The following is a 26,509-nucleotide window of genomic DNA, read 5'->3' as shown; positions in this document are numbered from 1 at the left end:
ATTCAAAAAGAAGATAATATAGATGAAATAGACTACAAAACACTGGATATAGAAACTATTATGCGTCTTGTCCATCTTTGCAATAGTTTCTCCTCGTATCTCAGATATAATAATCAATTTTTCACCACAAATCAGGGGTTTACCCATGGGTACAAGTCTTTCACCATTTTTGGCAACTTTTTATATGGAATTCATTGAAACTTCTGCTCTAAAAATTTTTCCTATGAAATACCGGTTCTGGAGTCGGTTTGTGGATGATGTTATTTCTTTGTGGGATCATGGAGAGGAATCACTTAACTCATCTAAACACTTTGGACTCTAACCATCAGTTCACTTTAGAACTAGAACATAACCACAAACTTCCTTTTCTAGATGTTTTAATTTTTAATAAGTCTCCTTGACTTGAATTTTATATTTATAAAAAGCCTACGCATAATGATAGGTATTTGCGTTTTTCCTCCAACCACTCTCCCTGCATAAAAAAAGGAGTTGTTATTTCTTTGGTTGACCGAGTAATAAGAATATGCTCAGAGCCTCATATAGACTCAGAATTGAACTATATTAAGGACATTTTATTTGGCAATGGCTACCCTATAAAAATACTTGAGACCATTATAGACAAAAGATGAAAAAAGGCTGAAAAGAATGCATCAAATCCACAAACCACAACAGATAACGTCCCATTGGTGGATGATAAGAAACTTTTCACTGTTCTACTATACATTCCAAAATTGAGTGACAAATTGAAAAGAATCCTTAAAAAACAGAAACTTAATGTCGCCTTTAAGAATTCAAATATTACACAGAACTTTTCTAACAACGGCAAAGATAAAACCAGCCCCATTCTGGGTAGTGGTGTTTATAGAATTATAGAATTCCTTGTTCTTGTGGCTGTTTTTATGTTGGTAGAGCCCAACAGCAATTGGGGGAGAGGTTATCTGAACATAAGTCCTCAATCAACAAGGCCATGAGGTTACGCCAAAGGCCTGAGGTTTCCTTGGCGCAACATGTGTATGAGAGTCCACACCCTTTCATTTTGTTTGACGAAACCTCCATTGTTGCCCCCGTTAAAGGTCTCGCGCAAGTTTTCAGGGAGGAAGCTGAAATAAAAAAGCACATTCACCAAAAGGTAGCTCTTAATAGAGACACTAGAGAAACTTTTCTCCCATTAAGTCCCATTTATGACAAAATTGTTAAGTCTGATCGTTTTTACATACATCCACAAAATTATATTGTGCAATCAAATAGAATCTCCGATAATAATCTAACCGGAAAGCGTTTGGCCTTTAAGAGTGCTTTACATAAAATGAAATTGTGAAATTAAGGTTAGCCAGTGTGGTCTCAGAAATTATTTAAGAACAAAAGACACAGTTTGCTGCAAATATGTCCCTACAGACAATCAGATAAGGTTCCACAATTCCAAGAACATCTATTTAGGCCCTCCACCCCTTGGTCAAGAAGATGAATTTGAAAGCAAAGATTCTGCTAGGATCAGGCGATTCGTGTGTTGCACTTTCCATGGGTCTTGTCTACCGTAGAATCCTTAAAGCTTGAACATAATGCCACCAAAGAGATCTCGTCAGAGCCCCAAAAAATGTACCGATAAGTGTGCAAATCAGGAGTTAAGCAGGATTATGTTCTATTCCCCTTTATATGGATTATTTTGATGGACTTTGTCTTAAAGAGTCCAGTAAAAGCAACGGGAGACTACTGAATCAAATGGGGAGGAAAAAGTCTCCTGGAATTAGATTATGATAATGATTTAAGCATCCTAGATGAAAGTGTGAGCAAAATGAATGAAGTTTTAGAGGTTTAGCGAGTTCAGGGTGCTAGAATAGGTTTGAAAATTAATGCTAAGAAGACTAAGTAACTAAGGCTAGAAATAAGTGAAGATAAAAAGGTTAAGCTGGATAATGAAAAGATTGATCAGGTGATTAGTAAAGATGGTGAGAGCAGTGAAGATGTTAAAAGTAGAATAGCCAAGGCTCAGGGTGTTTTTTCACAGTTAAAAAAAAGTTTGGAAGAATAGGAAGATAAGTTTGCAAACCAAGATTAGAATATTAGAAGCTACAGTGATGACAGTGGTCAAATATAGCTCTGAAGCATGGGTGCTCAGAATCGCGGATGAAGATTTGCTACATGTTTTCCAGAAAAATTGCTTAGGGATTGTTCTGGGTACCCGGCTGACTGACCGTATTTCAAACAATAGGCTATACGAAAAATGTGGTTCAATACCGATCTCTAGGGCTATAATGAAAGAAAGGTTGAGGCGGCTAGGGCGCATTGTGCAGATGAAGGATGACAGATTGCTGAAGATTGTTCTTTTTGGCCAACCGTCTAGGGCTAAACGGAAAGCAGGTCGTCCTCGTCTGGGGTGGGAGGACGTCATAAAGAAAGATTTAAAGGAAATGGGAACTTCGTGGGTGGGTGTAAATAGGGAGGCTTTGAATAGATTGGGATGGAGGAGGAGCGTGCGTAGCTGTATTGGCCTCAGGCGGCTTGGTGCTGCGGTGAGTTGTTAGTAGTAGCAGTATTAGTAGATAAGAGCGCAACATGTGATGACAATTTAGATGTAGATTCAACTGCTATGAACTGCGACAGACATTGCCTCTGGATATACATTGATTGTCTGGAAATGTCAGAGGCTGAATACTCTCTACCAACTAAAATGACACGGCGAGTAGACTGTGAGTGGAAAGGCCCAGTTTGCAAAGGTAACCCACAAGTGACAGGTGGGGTGTCTTTGGACGATTTTCAAAACGTATGGACAAGACTCTTAAACCATTCTGGTCAACTCTTAGTGCAGTAAATGAACTGGACACCAAAGTTAAAGATGCAGTGAAAGAAGCATTTTCCGAACTGCGAGAACAACTAACAACCGACATTCAAACTCGTTTTGGTAATGTTGAAAGCCGGATGACAACCCTTGAACAGTCTCCCTCGTTTGACAAGGACTCTGTTCAGAATTTGGTTGAGTCGAAGATTCAGAAGTTGAAAAAAGATCTTGAGATGCAGCTTGAAACCGAAGTTAAACAGATGGTTGCAAATGATAGAGACCGTCAGCGTCGCTAGCTAAATATTGTTGTTTTTGGTGTCCCCACTCAGACAAATGATGAATTCTACATCAGAAAATGCCTTGCAAGTGATTACGAGCTCTCAAACATAAGCGTCTCTAATATCCGTCTTCTGAGGAGTCAGCAAAGCCAAATGGTAACCACCAATACCAAAAAAAGATCTTTTCCCATATTATTATCAGTCTCAGATTTCAAGACTAAGAAGCAGATTTTACAAAAGTCTTACAAAAGAAAAGGGTCAGGTACAATTCAGTTCCGAAATGATGTCTCTGAGACTGACCGTCAGTAAAGAGAAAAGTTATATGAGGAGTTGCAGGTCAGGCGTGCACAGGGCAAAGCTGATTTGTTTATCTGAACTCTCTAGTTCCAAAAAACGGTCAGATTCGTGCAGCCCTTCCAGCTGCAATGGAACATTAAATGTTTTACCCTACAATGTAACCAGCATAAATAGACGGTTAAAATGTAACGTTTTTTAATGTAACATTAGGGACAAGCGACCCCCTCCAGGCATGAAATGGAAGAATAATATTTCCGTGTTGTATACAAATGCTGATGTACTTTCAAACAAACTCGATGAACTTTATTCTTGTGTAAATTTACAGAAACTGATATAGTTATCGTGACTGAGGTGCTTCCAAAGCACTACTTCAACCCCGAAGCACATTTCTGTCAACTGAGTGGCTATAATATAGTTCACAACAAGTATTCGAAAAGAAGAATTTGTATTTATGTTTCGTCGTCGTCAAAATTGAAATATGCAGAAGTTAATGTTTCGTTTACTATGGAATTAAGTGAAGTAATTAGGGTGGAAGTTAAGTTGCCAGGGGTATCCCAAAATGTGAGGGTTGTAGGCATATATTGAAGCCCATCCTGTAATGAATTTAGTATGTTAAATGATGATCGCCTGCTAAGTTATCTGTCGTACCTTTCGTCTGTTTCCTCAAAAATTCTTGTTCTTGGTGACTTCAATGCGCCCGATATTGACTGGTTATTCCAAGCTACGTCAGGGAATGACCAGAGTTTTGCTTTTAAACTTGTGGAAACCTTACAGGATAGCTATCTGTACCAGAATGTTGTTGATCCCACAAGACTCGGAAGTAATTCCACTCCCCTTGTTCTAGATTTGGTGATCACGAAATCTCCAGATGACCTACTAGACCTTAAGATGCTACCACCTCTAGGTAAAAGTGACCATGTAGTTACATCTCTATCAATGAATGTAAGTGCAGCGGTCAACTCTGGTTCTAAACTTTATTATGATTATAGCAAGGGTCGTTACGATGAAATTCAAGACTTTATCCGTTCCGTTTCTATTGTTGAGGAGCTTCAGTCTAGTAATGCGAATGTGGATGTTTCTTTTGAGTTTATCCGAGAGATTATAAAAGATGCATTTGATAGGTTCGTTCCACTTTATTACATAAAAGATGTTCCAACAAAAATAAGACGACTGCCAAAATTTGTACTTGATGCTATTAGTGACAAAAATAAACAATGGAGACGGTGCATCTTGGAAGAAAACAAAGACTCGTGGTGTGCGTATAAAAGGCCTCAGAATCGCGCCACTCGTTCTCTACGCGTTAACCGAGAATCACTCGAATCGTCAATCATTACTAATACTCGAGGGTGTCCAAAGAGGTTTTGGAAGTATGTTAATAGAAACAAGACTGATTCCTCAACTGGTTCGTGCATTTTTGATGACCCAGCTACTAGAATTAATAAGCAATGATCAGAAAAAGGCTGATGTCTTTAATCAATTGTTTTCGTCAGTTTTTGTAAATCTGAATGATGTCCATGCATGCAGTCCGCCCAATTTTAGCGAATTTGTTTCAGCAGACAAATTGCCCTTCAATGACTCTGATATTTCTTCAGAGCAGGTTTTTAAAATTCTGTTTGACCTTTTCGTTAATAAAGCTCCAGATATAGATGGTATCTCTGACGCTTTTCTTCAAAAGACTGCCACGTGTTTAGCTAAACCTCTTGCGTTTTTGTTTAACGATTGTCTATTGAGTGGTAAATACCCCCCAGCATGGAAAAAAGCGGTTGTAAAGCCAATCCATAAAGGAGGATCTAAATCCCAACTTTGAAATTATCGTCAACTTTAAACACCTCAATTTTTTCGAGAGTTCTTGAAAAGATTATTGTATATTTGATAAAGGATTACTTCAACCAAAATAAATATGGCATCCATCACAACATGGTTTTAAAAAAAAAAACAGGTCATGTATTACGCAGTTGCTAGAAGTCGTAAAAGATTTCCAAAATATGGCTTATTTTGGTTTGAAGTTTGATTGCTTGTACACTGACTTCAGTAAAGCATTTGACAAAGTTTCAGTTAGTTTGTTGCTTGAAAAATATGAAAAATATAAGCTAGGCAGTAGAACTTTAACGTGGATTAAAGATTATTTATCAGGCCGTTCCCAGCAAGTTATAATCGGTAGTGTACTTTCAAGTGAGAGTCCGATTTCGAGTGGTGTGCCACAAGGCAGGTGTTTAGGCCCAGTGTTATTTTGTTTGTTCGTCACTCCACTGTCAAACTGTTTGCAGACGATATAAAACTGTATAAAAGTGTTACCTCCCCGGTAGACGTCACCCTTATTCAAGAGGATCTAAATGCCCTAACTGATTGGTGTAAATTAAACTCATGTTCGTAAACCTTCAAAAATGTTTCGTACTCAATTACTTTTGGAAAAGCTCGACTTATCATTATTTTCTTGGTGATACAGCTGTTTCATCTACAGATTCAGTAAGGGATTTAGATATTCACTTTGTTAACCAGTTGAAGTGTCACAAGCAAGTGTCAATAATTTCACGAAATTCTAATTACAGTCTGCTTCGGATTAAAAAAGTTTCATGAAATTTAACCTTCACACTTTTATGACACTATACAAGACAATAGTACGCCTGGTGGTAGAATATTGTTCCTCTTTGTGGTATCCTAAATGGAAATGTGACTTACAGCAAATTGAAAAGGTTCAGCATCGAAAAGCAATTGCAAGTTTGAAAAGTAAATTGAAAAGTTTGTGCCATATTTGAGTCATTTACCGTATCAGCGTCGACTGGAGTGTTTGGGACTTCCTTCTCTGGAGTTTTGACGGGTTAGGATTGACCTGATCAATACGTTCCGTTTTATGAGGGGTGTTGATAATGTGGACTGGGCTGATTTCTTCAAACTTAGTTATTACTCAGCCACTTGACAAAACTCGTATAAACTGTATCAGCAACAAGTGAACAAGAAATAGGTAAATGTAGCTTTGTTAACCGTGCAACAAAACTTTGGAATAGTTTACCTGATACCGTAGTTTCTACGCAAACAGTGCAATCATTTAAGAGTGCTCTTGTTGAAACTGAGTTCTATGAAAAACAGTTTCTGTAATATAGTTGTTGAATAGTTGTTTCTCACTGATGAATATTTTTTGTTTTGTGTTTTGCAGTGTCGCTATTTAAGCTGTCATTTTAATGTTTGTTACGCGACCAGCCTATGACTTCCTCCTTTATTGAATAAAATAAATAAATAAAATAAATGAAAGAGGTCAGTGAATATGAACTGATTTTTTTTTCAATGTTCGAAAAGTAAAATTTGGATGATGAAATAAGACTACATTTGTGAAGGCCGTCAGCCGGTTCGAGAAGAAAAGCAACTTGGAGCGAAATGGAGTTTCAAAAAATTCTAAATGGAACAACTATTCCAGAAGATAATTATATTATTTACCTAGGTCCCATACTTGACCAAAAACTTATTGTCCCCCTCCACATATCCAACTCACTGAAAAAATGCTATAGTAAAACAATTACGCTAAAAAGACTTTTTTTTACACCCCGAGACTGTAAGGAGACAATCTTAATCTAGTTTTACAATTCCTACATAAGACTCTATACTGACTATGGGCTCATCACCTATGGTGCATGTACAAAGACCCAAATGCAAAAAATTGAAACAACATAAAATGATATAATACGTCTCATATTTGGTCTTAGGAAACCCACAAGCACCAAGTTTCTGCTTATGGAGAGTGGATTAACAACAATAAGGGAGAGACGTAGCTTTCTCTTGACAAAACATCTTACAAAAATTGAATCAAATAGCTCACACGCCCTACATAATTGGTTAAGAAATCCAGCCATGTATAGAGGCATTGCAGATGAGTATGCCAACATTCAGAAGAAGTTCCCTGTACCGGCAAAGTCTATTGTACCTACTTTCCCCCAATCCCCTCCATGGAATTGGTAAATTCCCATAATAAATACTGATTTCTCAAAGTGGAATAAAGATTTAACCCCCAGTGCTTTTGTCCAGAAAAAAATTGCTGAACTTAATACAATTACTTATAAAAACCACTTCCAAATATTTGTTGATGGGTCAAAAATAAATGAGAAGGTAGCAAGTGCTTTCCTTCCTCACCTGAAAATTACAATGGACGAGAGATTATATAATAATGTATCTATAATGTTTGCTGAGTTAAATTCCATAATCATGTCATTAGAACACCTTAAGGAAAACCAACCTTTGATTGCAAATTCAAATAATATTATAGTATATTCCGACTCTTTATCAAGCCTTGAGTTGCTGGCCTCAGCTCCTCAGTCTAAGTTGGACATTGACACTTAGACACTTATCATTGTCTCAGTATTATAGATAATCTTGCTTCAATTGGCATAAGAACTTATTTTCAGTATATTCCTAGCCACTCTGGCATAAGTGGTAATCATCAGGTTGATGAAATAGCAAAAAATGCTATAAATATTGACCAGCCAAGTGGGAGACCAATCCCGATTAGAGATATTTACCAATGGAGACTATCAAATATTAATTTTAATAAGAATAATTCTATCCTTTCCCAGTAAGTATTTTTCTAAAATTTATCATAGAATTCGTTCTGGAACAAATGGACTAAATTTTCTTGCATTCTCGTGTAAGTTTTCTAATTCAAGTGGTTCAATTCCCCTGTCCCCTCTTTGCAGGCATTGTAATATGAATAATGGAACAATTGACCATTGCCGATTTGAATGTAATATGCAGACGTCTGCACAACATACCTTGCTTTGTAAACTGTTAAAATGCTTCAAACACCACAAAATCTCACTATCAGCCAAGAGCCTAGCCAACTATACCTGCACACAGAGTATAAAAATTGAAATCTATCATCTCATAATTGAACTCCTAGAGTCGAAAGATCTACTGAAAGATATCTGAAAATATCTAATAAATATGAGGCAATCAAGCCAGTAGCTCTTTAGCCCGCAGAGTGAAGCAAAAGGAAAAGGGCTAATTAGTATTACTGAAACGTCCGCCATCTGTTAAATAGAAGAAGAAGAATAATTGTGAACCAAGATTCTTTCCCTGGACAATAAAAAGGTTTTTTTTATTTATTTTCTATGCTATTTTTACTTTTGCTTCGCCTTATTGGCCTGTTCGTGAAACCTGGGAGAATAAACCTGTGCGTAGCCTAAATCTGTCCAAAAAAGTATAATTTTGGAATCAAAAAGGCAATATCTGTTCCGTCCGATCTAGCAACACTGCCCCAACTACAAATGTATACACTTCCCCTTCTCCCCCCTCCCCCCGGACACAAAAAGATATGACGGGAAAACGGTAAATCCTGAAAGGAATTAAAAGAAAACTTTCTCCATAAAATAAGTTTTTCAAAGAAAAGTAAAGAACTTCATTAAACTAAAAATGAACAAAATAGAATCAAATAACCTACCAATCGTAGAACTACCACAAATCAGCATCAATAAATAAATAAAACCCAAGATAAACAGGAATTACAACAAATAACTGAGTCAAGACGAGTAGGGCTCAAAATCCCTATGCCTTCTAAAAGAAAGTACAAAATTTACGCTTTACTAAAAAACATACAAATGAATGTGCTTTGTCTGTTTAATATACATAGGCCTATGCTGATATTTATTCCTTAAATCTTAATTATTTTGTATTTATTAAAGCTATTAAAGTGAACACATAAAAAATTTTAATAATGGGAACACCATTTATGCAACACATTCCATAAATACACTCCAAACCCGATGCCTGAAACATAGCTCTAAAAACACGACTCGGAGAATCAACGAATCAACGTTACTATCATCAAAATTAAAATCTGAAGCACGTGCAGCCCAGGCGGAATTTAACCAAACTGAAAGGTGATTAGTCTTTTCAAAGTTACAAAGTACAATTGTGTTTGTTGGTCAGTATAGTGGCTAATCGTAGTCTATTTCATAGCTTTCTGGTTTTTCTCAAGAATTCCAACAGTGTAAACTAGGCTATATGTAAGTAGAAAAAGGGCTCTCTTCTAAGCTGGCTTTTATTTTAGACTGATCACCTAAAAATAAACTTGGCTCATTACAAGCTCAGATGGCTTGAATTTAAAGAAACATATTGAGAGGGAAGGAAAATAATTACATGATTTACCATCTCTAGAGCTTCTGTGCTTAGACAGTAGCCTACCTAGTTTTGGACAAATCAGCCTAGCTTGGGTTAGATACCTATTAGGTGGACAGTCAATAGTCACATCAACAGTAAGCCTACATTATTATAAAACCTACATATTACCACCTAGAAAGTCAACTAGGTATTTTGGCCTAGGTATCATTAAAGTTTATATAAGCTTCATAGGCTAATAAGTAGCCTAGGTCGCAAAATAAGGTAAAATTCTAGACAAGCTACCATTTGCCATTTTGGAAAAAGATCAGGAGAAATGAAACTTTTGTTACTGAATCCAGGGCCAGAAAATATTCCAGGAAGGTATTGCCAAGCTTGTATGTTAACCCTCTTCTGATTTCTTACTCTTGGAAATTTGTATATTTTACAGGTCTGTACATAGTGGAATTTGAACAGAAAGCAGGCTTTACCTTAGTTTCTCAGGCCCCAGAGGCAACAGAACTTGTGGATGTTTTGTCTGTCATATGTATAAACAGCATGTCTCTTCTTTGTTTGATTCTGTCTATTTTATCAGTGGGTCCAATTTTCCTCAAGAACTACTTTTGCTTGGTAGGATTAGCAATCAAGCCTGCAGGCAGATTTGAAAAAAACAACTAGGATAGTCCTTTCTGGTTGGGGCAGAGATGGCCACATGAGTGGCTGGTTCTCAGAGCTAGGTACTACAGAGGTTTTGTGCTTCTCTACAAGAAAACTTAGCATTACTTTACAATCATCCAATCATGAGGCAACAATCATACTCACATACTCAGGAATGGCAGGAATGTCAGCTGGGTCAAGAATGTCAAAACAAGGGGTTGGAACTTCATTTACAAACCCTTCTGACATAACCTCATAAATATCCCCATAAAAGGCAGAAGCCGGGTGAGAGCCCCTACAACTCTGATTAATGTCTTTGTTGAGAACTGTTGTGCATATATCAATAGAATCTTTCAGAGCTTGCTTTGAGAAAAACTCACTGCTTGATAACAATATACTTATTTGTTTTTTTTTCCACATGCTTCTGTATAAAGTTCAACACTGGACTTAAAACCACAGAATTTTCTGTCATTCTTGATCCAGCTATCACCCCAAAAGACAAGGGAAGTGTCAGCCCCTGTTACCTTATTTCTGCAGTTTAAGGGAGACTCTCCAGGCAGGTACAATGGCACTTGCCTTGGGTTTACAGCCCCTCTTCTACTTGTCAATTAGGGTTATGCAAAATTGAAATCAGCACAAATCTATTTTTGTAAAGTAAATAAATGTTCATAAAATAGGTCAGTAGATTACAACTTTTTTAATCTGTATAAAATGTTTTGAAAGAATGGTCACACAATTAACTCTGGTCACTGAATTAATTTAAGATCCTACTGGGTTTAAAGTTGATAAAATCCAGTAAAGGTGTTATAACATTCAAGACTGATTGAAGACTGGTAATGTTGTAGGATGAAAGATTGCATCCAAATACTTAGTCACATTTTGATTCTCTCAGTCCTACCTTAATTAATGAGGGAGCCAGTTTGTAAAGTTGTAGGATGAAAGATTGCATCCAAATACTTAGGTACATTTTGATCTCTCAGTCCTACCAGAACTTTGGGGAAGCTAGTTTGTAATGTTGTACAATGAAAGATTGCATTCCAAATCCTGGGCTACATTTTAATCTCTCAGTCCTACCCAAACTTTTGGGAGAGCCAGTTTGTAATGTTGTTGGATGAAAGATTGCATTCCAAACACTTAGCTTTGGTTTGATCTCTCAGTCCTGCCCAAACTTTTGGGAGAACCAGTTTGTAATGTTGTAGGATGAAAGATTGTATTCCAAATACTTAGCTGCATTTTGATCTATCAGTCATATCAGAACTTTGGGAAAGCTAGTTTGTAATGTTGTACAATGAAAGATTGCACTCCAAATCCTTTGCTACATTTTAGTCTCTCAGTCCTACCTGAACTTTTGGGGAGCCAGTTTGCAATGTTGTAGGATGAAAGATTGCATCCAAATACTTGGCTATGGTTTGATCTCTCAGTCCTACCAGAACTTTTGTGGGAGCCAGTTTGTGATAAAAATAAGTAAGTACGTATGGCAGCACTAGACCCTTAACCAGCAGTGCTGACCTCTGTTTTGTGGCCCTTCAGCCAGGAAGTATAATGCCATCCATCCTGTGGGCCATTTGGGGGCCAGTCATCCTGTGCTTTTGCACACCCTTCCTGCTTACCTTCCCCAGGTTTCTCCAGGTACCCATTTAGAGCTGGGTCAACTCTGGCTAAGCTTACAGAGTCACACCACTGACCTGCATGCCAAACCAAATTACTGGCTTGTAATAACTGGCCAGTTTGTACCAGATAACATTTTAGGATGAAAGATAACATTCCAAATACTTATCTGCATTTTGATCTCTCAGTCCTACCTGAACTTTTGGGGAGCCAGTTTGTAATGTTGTAGGATGAATGATTGCATCCAAATACTTAGCTATGGTTTGATCTCTCAGTCCTACCAGAACTTTTGGGGGAACCAGTTTTTGATAAAAGTAAGTAAGTAAACATAAAGGGATGCTTGTATAAACTTCATAGAGGGCTCATTTGATTGGAAATTGAAAGTTCTAGTTCACTTTTTAAGAGTCAAGAGAGTTAAACTAGCCCCCCCCCCATGCTCTTTTTTCCCTGAACCTATCTCCTACAAATTCTGAGATTGCCAGTGTTTTGGAAACTGTTCAAAAATTAGATAACAAAAACACCCCCCAGAGCCCACAGGATAGGCATTGTAAGTATTGTCCTGGGGGCGTATATGGTTCTTATGAAAGGATACTCATATAAACTTCAAAGGGGGCTCATTTGATTGAAAGTTCTAGTTCAATTTTTAAGAGCCAAAGATATCCGAGGGCAACTAGCCCACTCCCACTCACCATTTTTTCCCCAAGCCCATGCAATAAAATTTTTATAATAGCCATTTCATTCAAAATATTTCAAAGGTCAGATAAGAAAAATTCCTGTGTCAACAGAACCTGATAGGGCCCAGAGGCAGGCATTATGAGTAATACTCTAGGGGCATATATAGTTCTTATGGAAGGGATGCTTGTATAAACTTTGGAGAGGGCTCATTTGATTTGAAATTGAAAGTTCGTGTTCACTTTTTAAGATTCAAAAGAGATCAGAGGGAAACTAGCCCCCCTACCTTCTCCACACCCTAAATGCATCAGATAAAAATTTCGAGAGAATTTTATAAAAAATAGTTCAAAGTTCTAATAACAAAAAACTCTGGTGTCAACACAGCCCCCCAGGGCCCGGGGGTAGGTGTTGTAAGTTATACCCTGGGGGCATATATGGTTGTTATGGAAGGGATGCTTGTATAAAATTCCTAGAGGGTTCATTTGATTGTAAATTGAAAGTTGTAATTAAAATTTTAAGAGTCAAAAGTCGTTGGAGGGCAGCTAGCCTCCCCCCACACTCCATTTTTTTTCCCAGAGGCACTTCATATCAAAGGGGTCATTGTATAAACTTCAAAGGGGGTTCATTTGATTGGAAATCGAGAGTACTAGTGCCCTTCTTAAGAGTCAAAAGTGATCAGAAGGCAACTGGCCCCCAAGCCCTTTTTCCCCAAATACATCTGATAAAAAATTTGAGGTAGCCATTTTGTTAAAAATTGTTGAAAGATCATATAACAAAAACACCTTTACGTATGGTCATTTTGTTAAAAATTGTTCAAAGATCAGATAAGAAAAGCTCCTGTGTTAACACAATCCCCCCCCCTCCAGGGCCAGGGAAGGTGTTGTAAGTATTGCTCTGGGGGCATATATGGTTCTTGTGGAAGGTATGCTTGTATAAACTTCAGAGAGGGTTCATTTGAATGGAAATTAAAAGCTGTAGTTCATTTCATCTCACAGTGAAAAAAGATCAGAGGGCAACTAGCCCCTCCCACCCTCCACGCCTTTGGGCGTATTGGATGGATAAACCCATCCGATAAAAATTTCAGATGACCATTTTGTTAAAAATAGTTCAATCATGAGATATTGAAACTCCCGGGTCGACACAACCCCCCAGGGCCCAGGGACAGGCGTTGTAAGTTATACTCTGTGGATACATATGGTTCTTATATAAGGGATACTCGTATAAACTTTAGAGAGGGCTCATATGATTGAAAATAGAAAGTTCTAGGTCACTTTTAAAGAGTCAAAAAAGACCGAAGCTTAATCTAGTTCCCCCATGCCCTTTTTCCCCAAAAACATCCGATAAAAATTTTGAGATAGCAATTTTGTTAAAAATAGTTCAAAATAGTTCAGATAATAAAAACTCCAAGGTTGACACAAACCCATTTTCTCACTTTGATATTGTTACTTTGATATCAGTTTTGATATTTTGATGAATATTTGATTTTTTTTAAAGTTTGATTTAGAAATAAGGAATTTTTAAAAACATGAAATTTTTTGCAATAACAAACAAAAATTAATTAAAAAAAAACTTTCCGAAAAATAAGTTTTTCCAAAAAAGTAAAGGCCATTTTAAAGTTAAGCTAAGCAGATATAAATAACTTTTAAAATTCAAACTCAAAACGACCAGAAATAACTACTAAAGAATAAATTAAAACAAAAACGAACGGAAATTATATAAACAATCATAGCAAAAACATACAACAAGCAATAATATAAATCAAAAATTAGATCTTAAAGCGAGTAATGCTGAGATTGAATATGAATTTCAAGCTTAAAATGAAAAAAAATATCTTCTGATTGAAGTATAAATGAAACTTCAAACAAACAGAAATTAAATAAACAATCAATGCAAACAAACACACAATAGATATTAATGTAAATTAATAAATAAATCTTAAAACGAGTGAAACTTAAATTGAATATGCAAATCAAGCTTGAAACGAACAAATATCACCACAAACAAGAGTTTGGGTATGGCCTCCTTCTCTCACTGTAAAAGTCTAAGACCTACTGCGTCATTGGCGCTTGTTATTGTTATTTGTTATTGAAAACTATATGCGTCTTGAACAGTCTTGGAAAGTATAAACAATATCAAATTGAATATTTGATGAATAATGATATTAATTGTTGAAAGATCCATCAGTTCAAGAATTTATTTCACTGTAATTTATTTTTATTTTCAACAGTGTAAGAAGTGGAAAAGAAAATATTTGTAATATAATTTATTTTCAATTAAGTGCCAATGATGCAGTAGGCTTTTGGTTTTTATTTACAGTTAAGGAGGGGGGCAGTATCCAATTTCTTGTTTGTAGTGAAATTTAATTCGTCTTGTACAACCTTAGAAAGAACTAATAAATTAAACTGAATATTTGATTTATAATGATATTAATCGTTCAAAGCTCATCGGTTAAAAATTTTACTATAATTTTAATGTTTATTTTAAATATCAAGTACAAAAAAAATATTTGCAATAAAATTGGTTTTTAGTAAAGTGCCAATGACGCAGTAGGTTTTAGACTTTTATAGTGAGAGAAGGAGGTCATACCCAAACTCTTGTTTGTGGTGATTTTGGCTTGTTTCAAGCTTGATTTGCGTATTCAATTTAAGTTTCACTCGATTTAAGATTTATTTATTAATTTACATTAATATCTATTGTGGGTTTGTTTGCATTGATTGTTTATTTTATTTCTGTTCGTTTTATGTTTCATTTATACTTCAGTAGGAAGATTTTTTTTCATTTTAAGCTTGAAATTCATATTCAATCTAAGCATTACTTGCTTTAAGACCTATTTATTCATTTATATTATTACTTGTTGTATGTTTTTGCTATGATTGCTTATTTAATTTCTGTTCGATTTGGGTTTCTTCTTCTTCTTCTAATTCACAGCAGGCGGGCTATTCAGTTGATACTATTTAGCCCTCTTCATTTATTCTTTAATAGTGATTTCTGGTCGTTTTGAGTGAATTTTAAAAGGTAGGCCTATTTGTATCTGCTGACCTTAAGTTTAAAATGGCCTTTACTTTTCTTTGAAAAACTTATTTTTCGGAAAGTTTTTTTTAATTAATCATCTAAAAATGGTAGGAATTTGTTTGTATGTGTGTCAGAGGGTTTATATCTTTTAACAAGTTTGTGGAAGCAGTTTTGGCATCAAGTGCTTTCCAAACTTAACCAAAGAATTTCCAAGGTGTACTTTGGAAAATCTTAACAGGAATTCTTCCATATCATAGATTACAATTACTTTTCAAAACATATGTGAGGTAATCCCTGGCCCTCCTTTGCTTAGCCCTCCTCCCCTCACAAAACATATTACAATACTTTATTCCAAAAATTTATACAGAAAAATATTTTCTTCCAAAACATACTATGCTGAACAATTGTAGCTAGCGCATTTTGCCTGCAACCCTGCTCTACTTTACCCCAACTCTCCTCATGTTCACATCTATACCTAAAATTACACATTTCTCTTTTTTTTTTTTTGCCAATCTCTCTCTCTTGTTTTGACCAATGTACCTGTAAATTCAATCAACTCTGACAAAACAAGAACTAGAAAAACAGTGACAGGAAGCAGAATGTATTTGAAATATATAATTTTGGCTATATATTTGCACATTAGGGGGATTGGGGTGAAGTATGGGAGAGCTGCATGATTTTCCCCTGGATATGTAAGCTAAGTGGTTTGTCATTTGTACCTGATGCAGTCCCTATTGCTTTAATTAGATGAGGAAAAAAATCCAAAGAATGTCTCCCTGGAAAAGAAAGAGCCCAAAAGTGTGATTGAATATGTCAAAGCTTGAAGGTTTATCCCTTCTGTCTGTTTAAGGAACACAGATGCATAATTGAAGCTTTGTTCATTTCTATCTTAAGAATGCCCTACATTTATGACCTTGCATTTGATGGGTAAAAAATGATACTTTTACGCCCATCATTTGTCTTGCTTGTTTTCTACAAGATTTTTTTTTTTTACAAATGACTCATTCACATCAGAGGTTCATTTACAAATTGATAACCTATTTTAGAATCCCTTGTCTCAAAATTACATTTGAATTTGTTGAAGCTAGGAGGTATAGACCTCCTGTCTGTTTAAAGAAAATGGATACACTTCAGTGGGTTTTATTGCATTAATGCCCTAGGGCCATGGCAATACAAAATAAAGAATGAAAAATAACTTTCGTTTATTTTACATTGCAGAAGCAACGAAAAACAAGAACCAAAACAGAAACAAAGAAAAACAAATTATAAAATTTTTCATCTGTGCTCCACTGCCAACTTGAGCAATTGCCATAAGTTTCTAAATCTTGTAAAATATTCATTCCCTTAATACGTTCACTAAACATCTTCCACAAAACCTATACTTTCAATAAACTTTATTTCTCAACTCACGCAATTATACATTCACATACATCACATGACTCTATACTTCTACAGATCAGACTAAGATAAGCACCATCTTACTGACAATTTAGTCTTATATATAATGGGTTTAATAGAAGTCTTCTGTGGCTAAGTCAGTAATTTAAACAAAAGTTCAAATAAGGATAAAATCTTTTTAATAGACAGTGATAACTTTCACAAACTGTGGGTTCCCACATACGCGATTTTTTTCCGCGAAATATCGTATTAAAAAATCGGAAACAAAATTCCCATGCTAAAGCGATAATTATAATAGCGGGTCACACTAGACAATTTATTCGTCTGATTTTCAGTGGGAAAAATTTCAAAATGCAAGATAGTGTTTATAAGCTCTAGAAAAAAGAAACTTATAGCCTTATATCTTCTTAATGAACAGGTAAAAAATCAGAACTATGCAGCACCAGAAAATCATAGATGATTGTTTTTATTACATTAATTTGAAGTTGATTTTGAAATCAATCTTTGCTGAATTTCAACAAAAATTGTGTTACAAAGTGCAGTATTTTCATTAGCCTGTGTTTACACCTGGAATGAAGATAAATGTGTTGATTTATTTATTAGCTGTTAAAAAAATATGCCACTCAGTGTGTCTCTTTTAACCCTACTTCCAAAAATTATGATTGACTTGCTTGGAAATGCACCCATGCCTTCTTTATGTAACAGGTTAAATATATTAATTTTAATTTTCATTAATTTTTTGCACTTGCTTCTCATCATCAATTGGTTCATTATTTTAAATAAAATCAAATAAAGAAATTGCTTAATAGCCTAGAAATGCAACGGCCAGTAATAGAAGTTGCTAGGGCAAACTTTTAAAGGTAACAACTAGTATAATTGGTAAATATTCAGATTATCTAGAAACTATTTGTCCTATTGCTACCAAGTGTAATTTAATGTAATTTTTTAAGATAAACTTAGGCCCAGTCGGTATAAATTATACTTACCTTTACAGCCAGAATTTCTCCTTCTCCCCGATGTATTCAGAAATAGCCATCATCAATTGGATCACTATTTAAATTTTATACAATTTCTAAAAAAAATATTAAGAAATAAATCTTTTATGTACAGTTCTTGGAATTTTAAATGACCTTTAGGTTTAAAAAAATGAAGTACTTTCTTGAATAGCTTATATTTATACCTGAAATGAAGATAATTTGTTTGATTGATTTGTTAGTCATTAAAGAAATATAACACAAATACAGAGTCACACCACTGACCCGCATCCCAAACCAAATAACTGGCTTGTAATGCTGTAAATAACTGGCCAGTTTGTACCAAATAACATTTTAGGACGAAAGATTGCATTCCAAATACTTATCTATGTTTTGATCTCTCAATCCTACCAGAACTTTTGGGAGAGCCAGTTTGTAATGTTGTAGGATGAAAAGATCACATCCAAATACTTCACTACGTTTTAATCTTTCAGTCCTACCTGAACTTTTAGGGGAGCCAGTTTGTAAACCAAGTCAAGTTTGAAGACATAAGTTATGTCATGTGACAGTATGAATTTGTTTGCGTTTTTGCTCAGGGAGCTGCAACCTTTTGGACAGTAAATCTTCTGTTTTGTTGCTTTTTCAACAACCGTAGTCTGCTATTCTATTTTCCCTGCTTTAGCATATGTCACTTTTGCTTCTCTTTAAGGAACTTGGCTCCTACTAGCGATGTCACTAATATCAAGGTCTTTTTATCCATTGTGCGATTTTTGTTTCTAGATATAAGATTTTGCAATAAAATTTTCATCATTCAACCTGATTTTGGTGGTAATTTTCTTCAGGGTGTCCTTTGCTTGTATGTTTTCACGATTTTATTTTCAAAATGGTTTTGGCATGCATTTCTCATGTGGCTGAAGTGTTGCCAATTGGTACATCTCCTAGGTTTGGTGCCTGTCTGAAAAACTTAGTTGTCTCAGAACCTTCTCTGGGGTTGATGCTTTTGATTATAATATTAAGAATTTTGATGAAATCCTCCCCTATTTTCTAAAAACTTTGTCCATTTATGAAATGCCATCTTTATTTTCTAATTAAATTTCTAGCCTATCTGTTCCATCTTTCCTAGGGTGATATATTTGTACAGAGTTAGAACTTCCCTCCATTTTAAAGATATTTTGGGGTGATACCCTTATTGGTACTATTTAATAAACTGTAATATCTTCAAGCACTTTAAGTCTTGTTTACTTGTTACCCTAACCAGAATGGTCTAAGAGTATTCTTAGGTATCCATTTAACTGACCATATGTTGAACAATAAGCTGTTAGAAAAATGTGATTCGATCCCACTTTTTAAGGCTGTTATGAAAGAAACGTGAAGATGCGCGGGTTAAGTTTTATGGATGAAGAATGGGAGATTGCCAAAGTTTGCTTTTGGCCAGATATTTGGGCCCAAGAATGTGGGTTGGCCTTGAATGGTTTGGTTGGGGTTTTGGATAAATCAGTGCGGAGGAGTAGCTATTGCAGCTGTGCTTACCTCAGATGGCTTGGTGCTGCAGGGAGCTGATAATAGTCATAGCTAATTGAAATATTTCTTCTTGCCATTATCCTCATTTCTTCTTGAGCTTGGCATTTTTTTCAAGGAGCCAAAGACATGAAGTAAATTTGCTAATCTTAAAACCTTGTTCATTTTCTTTCATTCTACATATTCATGGGACAATTTCCCTGCTTTTTGTCTCTTGTAATGTTGCATGTAAGAAGCTTGTAGTGTTGATTTTCTTTCACTGTAAGACTTCTTACTCATCTGGATGCTCTTTAGAATGAGCTATTTTGGCAGATACACTACATACACTTCATTTTTCATTCGAAACTGCATTTTGGACTGTTAATTTTTGTTTTATTCACTTTTGAATTTGTTGCTAAGAAAGTCCAAAAATTGCTTGCTAGTATGTTTTTTATTCAATATATTTATGGAAAACAATATGCACTCCTCTGCAAGGAAAAATTAGGGTGTGGGGGGGGGCAGTGGTATTTCCGCCATAGGCATCTAGTAGTCTGTCTTTCACCTTTTATAAACAACCTTTCTCTCTCTCGGATTTTTCCTCTTCATATGTTACTTGTTCAGGTACTTCTTGTGCAGCTTTAATTGAAGCATCTTGCAACATATCCAGTTCCTCTTCTATTGAAAAATATTACAGATTGTAATCTGAGGAACGTTATTTATCATGCATAAATTATAACTTAACTATCTAAAGTTTTACCTGTGCGTTTTCTGGGCCTGTCTCCTTATCATCTAGATCTAATCACCCGACTTATGATCAGTCATCCAGTAGGCTACAGGTCTCCCAAAGCGAATAATTTTGCACATTTTTTTTTCTTTGCCACTGTTTCACTAACAAGCTTTTAAAAGAAGAAGCAATATACATTGCTGAATTAGTTGAGATACAATACCACAATTTCTGCCAATACAATACCACAATTTCTGCCAATACAATACCACAATTTCTGCTATAGGTTTCACTGATGACTTTTGAGAGGATGGAAGTTTTCTCACGGAGAAAGCTTCCATCCTAAAGTCATTAAGCATTTTTAATTTATCTTTGATTGAATTTTTATGGCTTGATATTATATTATCAGAAAAAAACTCTCTTTTGATGTGTCATTGGAGCCCTAGTGCATTTTTGTCCCATATAATGTGAATCAGCACCATATACAATCATTGGTGAAATGACTTAATCCACAAATCTAAACAATTCTGCTGGTCTGATAATCATCAGTGACTTCAAATTCCACACAATCCTGTGTATTCATGGCCTTGGCTATTCTGCATCTAGCAGAGCAAGTTTGCCTTTCTTGTCTAGTTTATCCTAAAATGGTCTTCACTACATGGCTGATGAACCAACAAAATATTATGGTAGCCAGATCCCATACTCCTTGGATCATGTGATGCCAAGCATGGCGGAACGGTGCCAAGCGTGGCAGAACTGTGCAGCACACATAGAGCTCTGATATATACGCGAGATCGGGATAAGTCAATGTCACCTTGGCTTTCATTTTTCTGATCCGCATTGTCGACTTGCTCCTCCCTTTAGCTGTTTGTCAAGTGCTTCAAAAACAAATCTTTAAAAAAATGAAAAGAGAACATAAAAAAAAAAAAAAATGAGTCCCTACCCCCTATTGAAAACTCTGTGCACTAACTTACCCCTTCTGTATTCTACCTGAATAGTTGTCCTCGACTTGAGCTTTTTCCTCAAAATCGTATTGACTATCCAGCTATACACAATGAGCATATGCCTTTTAAACTGGTGCTCATTGCAAAAGATTTTCCTATCATCAGATAAGAAACACTCATGCTTCATCAATTGGCAGCAACAAGATATGTCAAGATGCCAACAGGAAGGCTAAAGCTGAGGCTACAGCAAGAGAAAGACAAGGAGAATCATCCAAAATATATGAATTTTGTTCCTAAGATCATCAGGAAGTTGAAGTTTTATTGAGGAAAAGATAACCTCAATACCAAGGAAAATGTCATATCTTTCCGGAGGTACATTTCTGCTAGAAGTCATAACCATCACCAGTGGATAAGGCTAACGTGTTTGAATGCTTAGTTTGCCTACTCTTTCATCAAACAGTCTTGTGTATCTATTTCTGTAATGTCATGGTGTTCTAATTAGCACAATGCCCAACTCGTCAGTAGATGAACGAATAGTTCTTGTTAGCCTTGGTAAACTTAAAGTCAACAAATCTAAGTTGTCAAATGGAATGCAAACAGGAATCTTAAGTAAGGACGTCATCAAACAGTCTTGTGTATCTATTTCTGTAATGCCATGATGTTCTAAGTAGCACAATCCCCAACTCGTGAGTAGATGAACGAATAGTTCTTGTTAGCCTTGGTAAACTTAAGGTCAACAAATCTAAGTTTTCAAATGGAATGCAACCAGGAATCTTAAGTAAGGACGTTCAGGGTATGTCTGAACGTCCTTGCTTATCCCCTGTGCAACGTCTTCCAGTTGTCCCTTCAAGCTAATCATTGTTAATAACAAATTGAAATTAGAACGAATTGAAATTGAAATTAGAATCAGAACCCGTGCTGAGACTGTGTCATCCTCCACTTTTTGATGTCCTTTTATCATTAAGAAGAGAGTTTCAACGCTGTGTGCTAAAGTGTTTGTGAAACACAATAAGGTGATGCCAGACCGTAACTTGAGGTTGGAATGCTTTTGACATAGAGGTACTAAATTAGAGAGGAGAGGGGAAGAGCAATCGCCCCCTAGGTTGAAAAAAAATGCTCTTTTGTTGTATTTTCGTTGAAACAAAATCCAAATAAATTACAAAATGCTTCTCTCCCCAGGACTTTTTGATGTCCTTTTATCATTAAAAAGAGAGTTTCAACACTGTGTGCTAAAGTGTTCATGAAACTCAATAAGGTGATGCCAGACCATAACTTGAGGTTGAAATGCTTTTGTCACAGAGGTACTAAATTAGAGAGGGGAGGGGTAATCGCCCCCCTAGATTGAAAAAAAATGCTGTTTTGTTGTATTTTCGTGGAAACAAAATCCAAATAAATTACAAAATGCTTCTCTCTCCAGGATTTTCCTTTATATCTCCATTTAAAAGGTCTCAAAAAAACCTGCTACTCCTCCTGCCTCCATTTTATGAATGCTTTATTTTTCTATTATTATTTTTTAATGTCTTGATTTTTCATGTTTAGTTTTTTTTTTAAATTTAATTATTATTATTTAGGGGTTGGCCCTATCCTGGGTTAGAAACGTTTGTTGTGAGGGGTACTGAGTTTGTCTAATTTTTTTCTTTTGGCTTGGTTTCAAATATATATTTAGAATTTTGATTTATTTATTGGATTGTCCTACATCTTCTTCTTTTTTCTTGGGGGGGGGGGTCTTAAAATCGCTTTTTTTTTAAATATTGTTTTTTTTTTCTCGTCTTTGTTTTGTTTTGCAATTATGATGCCCGTAACTATCTATAGTAAATGTTATTACATGGATAGCTGCCGTCCCAGCTTTTCTGCCGTTAAAGTTTTTTTGTGTGTGTGTGTCTCCTTTTCGTTTAGCATTGATTGGAGTCTGTTTAATTTATTCAATTATATTTAATGTGTTTAACATTTTTCTTTTATTGGTTTAGTGCTTAATTGAAATGTATGTATTCCCCTCTTTTACAGGCCTAGGAGCCTTTGGGGGATTAGAAGAATGTATTCATTGTGTGATTAATTAATTACGAATAAATCTAATATTATATTATCCCTTTTCTGAAAAGGGTAAAGAAGCCCACAAAAAGCTGCAAAACATACCAGCCAAGATGTCCATTGGATTACTGTAAATATACAATGAAGAATGTCCATGCCATCTTCAACTCCCTGTGCTTACATATAAATAAGGAATTGATGAGAAACACTTCTGACAGACTAAATTATATATAAAAAAAAACCTTCTATATCTTCTAACCTACTCCTTACGCCACGTTACATTTAAGAAACCTCAAAAGGAACATTGTACTACCAAGAAGTGAAGCCAGTTCCTCAGCCAGATGGTAGCTAATCTATACCAAAGGTTAGCCAGAGGGTATTTGTCAAACATTGACAAATAGTGGCTACATAAGGAGCTCCTCATAAGGAGCTCCTGCATAACATATGTCGTCCATCTGGGCTCAGCAAACATTACCACAAAGTATAATAAAAATGGAAATCCTCAACTTGCTCCAAATTGTACTTGAAGGTAATATGTATCTAAAGTCACATTTCAGAAAAAAAAGTGTAACCTATGGTGAAAGGGTGTGATATCAAATACTTTTATAAGCGGATGTATGCTTGGATAAATGTGAGGATCCATTTTTTTTTAAAATACAAATTGTTTTTACAAAGTAATTTAAATAAAACAAACTGTTACTTCAAAAACAGCTAATAGTATTTTTCATTGGGGGGTCAAAACGAGTAAGTATATATCTAGGTCATGATTTTTTTTATCCTCTGTAATTGAAAGGAACTTATGGTATGGATACCTACTTGATGGCTACCATTTTTGTTGTTGAAAGAACATTTCCATTGTATTCTGTATTGTCAAGTCACAAACGCTATCACATACTGAAAATGGATTTCATTTTTATATAGACATGTAGTAATTCATATGTTTTTCCTATGACATCCCTGTTATTATAAAGTAAGTCAAAAGGTATTATGAACCGTTTTAATCTGTAGCCAGAATTCAACTAACTATAATATTTACAACACTTGCTTATATACTATCAATTCATTCCTTCTTCACTCGGCGTGCACTCCTCTGTGACGTCAGCCCATGTGACAGGTCACGTAATCCATTAATTGGTACATTTGAGTTCAGACCATTGGAAAGGTCGCTGAAGCCATTAATTGGTACATAACAGTTCCTCCCTTTCCTCGGAGTTTGTAAACCTTCAAAGGTTTGTGTTACGTTAAACTTGGCGAGCATATCATCCGATTGCTTTGTTCCTTCTTGTATTATGATTCTTTTGCCATTATTATTGGTGAAAACCATTTCGTTTGTCACTATAGTTAGTAGAGTGGGAGCAGGAGGAGTGTAGTCAAACATTTTTCTAAGGGACTCGTGCTGTTTCCTCCGTACAGCCCCCCCTGGACGTTTGTTTTTTTACTTCGTTGTTGTAAGAAATGGAATATCGGTAGCGTTGTTCACAGCCGATACGGCTGGTTGGAGCTTCCCGGTGGCGCCGGATGCTTCCCCGATTGGCTAGAGGTTTGGAAGGTCCTCTAAGTTCTCGTAGGAACCCTCGGTGATGCCGATAAGCTTAGCAAATGTCTCCTCTATTTGAAAGTCCCTATCTTCCAACAGGATGATTTATGCATCTTCTTCCATCTAAAAAAGAATAATATTAACACACATATTTACATAGAGAGCAACGCCTGCTACTTAGAGGCGCGAGAGGGCGTCCGCGTTAGCATTTAATTTCCCTGGTCTTGCGCGGATTGTGAAACTATATTCTTGAGGAGACAGAGCCCATCTTTCAAGGCGATACTGCCTCTCACAGAGTTTAGCCATGCCAAGGGGATTGTGGTCCGTTACTACCTCAAAATGTCGCCCATATAGGTAGTAGCGGACTCGTGAGAGGGCCCAAACCACTGCAAGACACTCCTCGATCGTCGCATATCAAGTCTCTCTGTCCAGCAGTTTTCTCGACAGGTAGAAAATTGGATGATCTCCATCACTTAAGGACTGGGACAGCGTTGCTCCAATTGCTATCTCGTAAGCGTCTATTTGCTAGAAGAAAGTCTTGGAAAAGTCAGGAGGATACAAAACTGGGTATGATGTAAGTCTGCTTTTCAGTTCTTTGAACAAGACTTGATGTTTAGGCCAGTGGCGTATCCAGGATTTGTTTGTTTTTTGGGGGGGGGCCGTCTACCTTTTTATAGCAGTCATGTGAGCAAGAAAATTATCTATTATAGTGCAAGATTTCAGGCGGGGGTATGGGGGGGGGGTAGCTAGGTAAAGAAATGGAAAGTAAACACTTGTCATGAGTATTTCTAGTTGTAGACTTTTTTTGTTTGAGAATGTATGACAAAATTTTGCCAACAAAGTCAGAATTAAAAAAAAAGTTAGAAGCATTGAGAGTTTCTATTTTGGGCGAGTAGATGTTTTGGAACTGCCACAAAGCGGCAGAATTTATAAAATATAAAAAAGAAGTGCATTATTCCTTATATTTGCCTATGGGACCCTTTTTTTAGAGAACCAAATAAATAAAAAATAATATTATATCAAAGACAATTGCCCAGAATTTGGTTTTGGAGGGATGGGGGCCTCAATCTACCTAATATAGCAGCCATGAAAGCAAGAAATGGATTGATATTAACATTGTTTACAGAGGATGAAGCACAATTAAAGTTTAAAAAACAGAATCAACTGAACTTAGAGAAACGAGCAACGAAAGACGACCTAATCTCTCACAGTCACGGCCGCCGGTGTTTTTTGGCTGCAAATCGATCAAAAACTTGGTCATCATCGACCTGGATATCGTGGTTCAGGGTCATGTGAGCTAGTCCGTTCAGACGCTCCTCGCCCGTTGAGCTCCGCAGATAAGTTTTTAATAGCTTAAGACAGCTAAAGCTCCTCTCAGCAGAAGCGGTAGTCACTGGTAATGTCTGAAAAATCGTCAAAAGCCTTTGAAGGCATGGGAAAAATTTTGCATTGCATGACGCAAGAATTGAAGCAACAGTTGATGGTTTTGTCAAAAATTCTAAGCCACTTCTGTTTCCAAAGGACTAACTCACATTCAAGCACACATCTACCCCCGTGAAATCCCTCATAAACAGCAACAGCGTTCACAAATTCATTAATTTTTAATGACTCGCTGTTAGCTGGCAAAAGCCTTCCGATTTTGAAAGATGCCTCCTGATGGTGCAAAAAATTTTGATCAAATTCTTCAATAAGTGAAGCAAAGTAAGGTTTGAACAATGACTAGCGATAAAAAACCTTGATGGACTCATTATCGTTGATGGACTTTCGGCGGATAGACCTTGGAACAGTTGGAGCCACATTCAACTCTTGTGCAAGCTCATAGGCTTTCTGAAAAATTGTTTCAAAATTATTTTGTTCTGACTGCAGTAAAGTATCAGAACATAGATTAACATGCCGACAGCACTCAACTAAGTCTAAATCTTCGGCTTACAGCGCCTTAGAGGCAGAGAGCATTATGGCACTTACAAACTCTAGCATAGCCATAGTTAACATAAAACTAAATTCGGTTGCTGCTGAAACCAACGCA

At 36.1% G+C, this 26,509-nt stretch overlaps 1 protein-coding gene across 2 annotated transcripts in view; it reads left to right on the top strand.

Annotated features, from left to right (window-relative positions):
- The first annotated feature begins 9,150 nt into the window (after positions 1 to 9,150).
- LOC148942377 (uncharacterized) overlaps positions 9,151 to 26,509 on the top strand; it is a 59,903-nt gene continuing 42,544 nt past the window's right edge. Inside the window, exon 1 of one of the 2 annotated variants that reach the window (XM_089102929.1) lies at positions 9,151 to 9,215. The gene's annotated coding sequence lies outside the window, so the exon portion shown is untranslated. Of the gene's footprint in view, positions 9,260 to 26,509 lie in introns of both variants that reach the window. The other variant, XM_089102931.1, reaches the window with a different exon arrangement.

The sequence above is a fragment of the Artemia sp. Qi Xiang Cuo genome, chromosome 17 (genome assembly GCF_049724085.1).
Source record: "Artemia sp. Qi Xiang Cuo chromosome 17, ASM4972408v1, whole genome shotgun sequence".
Classification (NCBI taxonomy): Eukaryota; Metazoa; Arthropoda; class Branchiopoda; order Anostraca; family Artemiidae; genus Artemia; species Artemia sp. Qi Xiang Cuo.
Note: the sequence above shows the minus strand (reverse complement) of the source record. Positions and strands in the feature narration are given on the sequence as shown.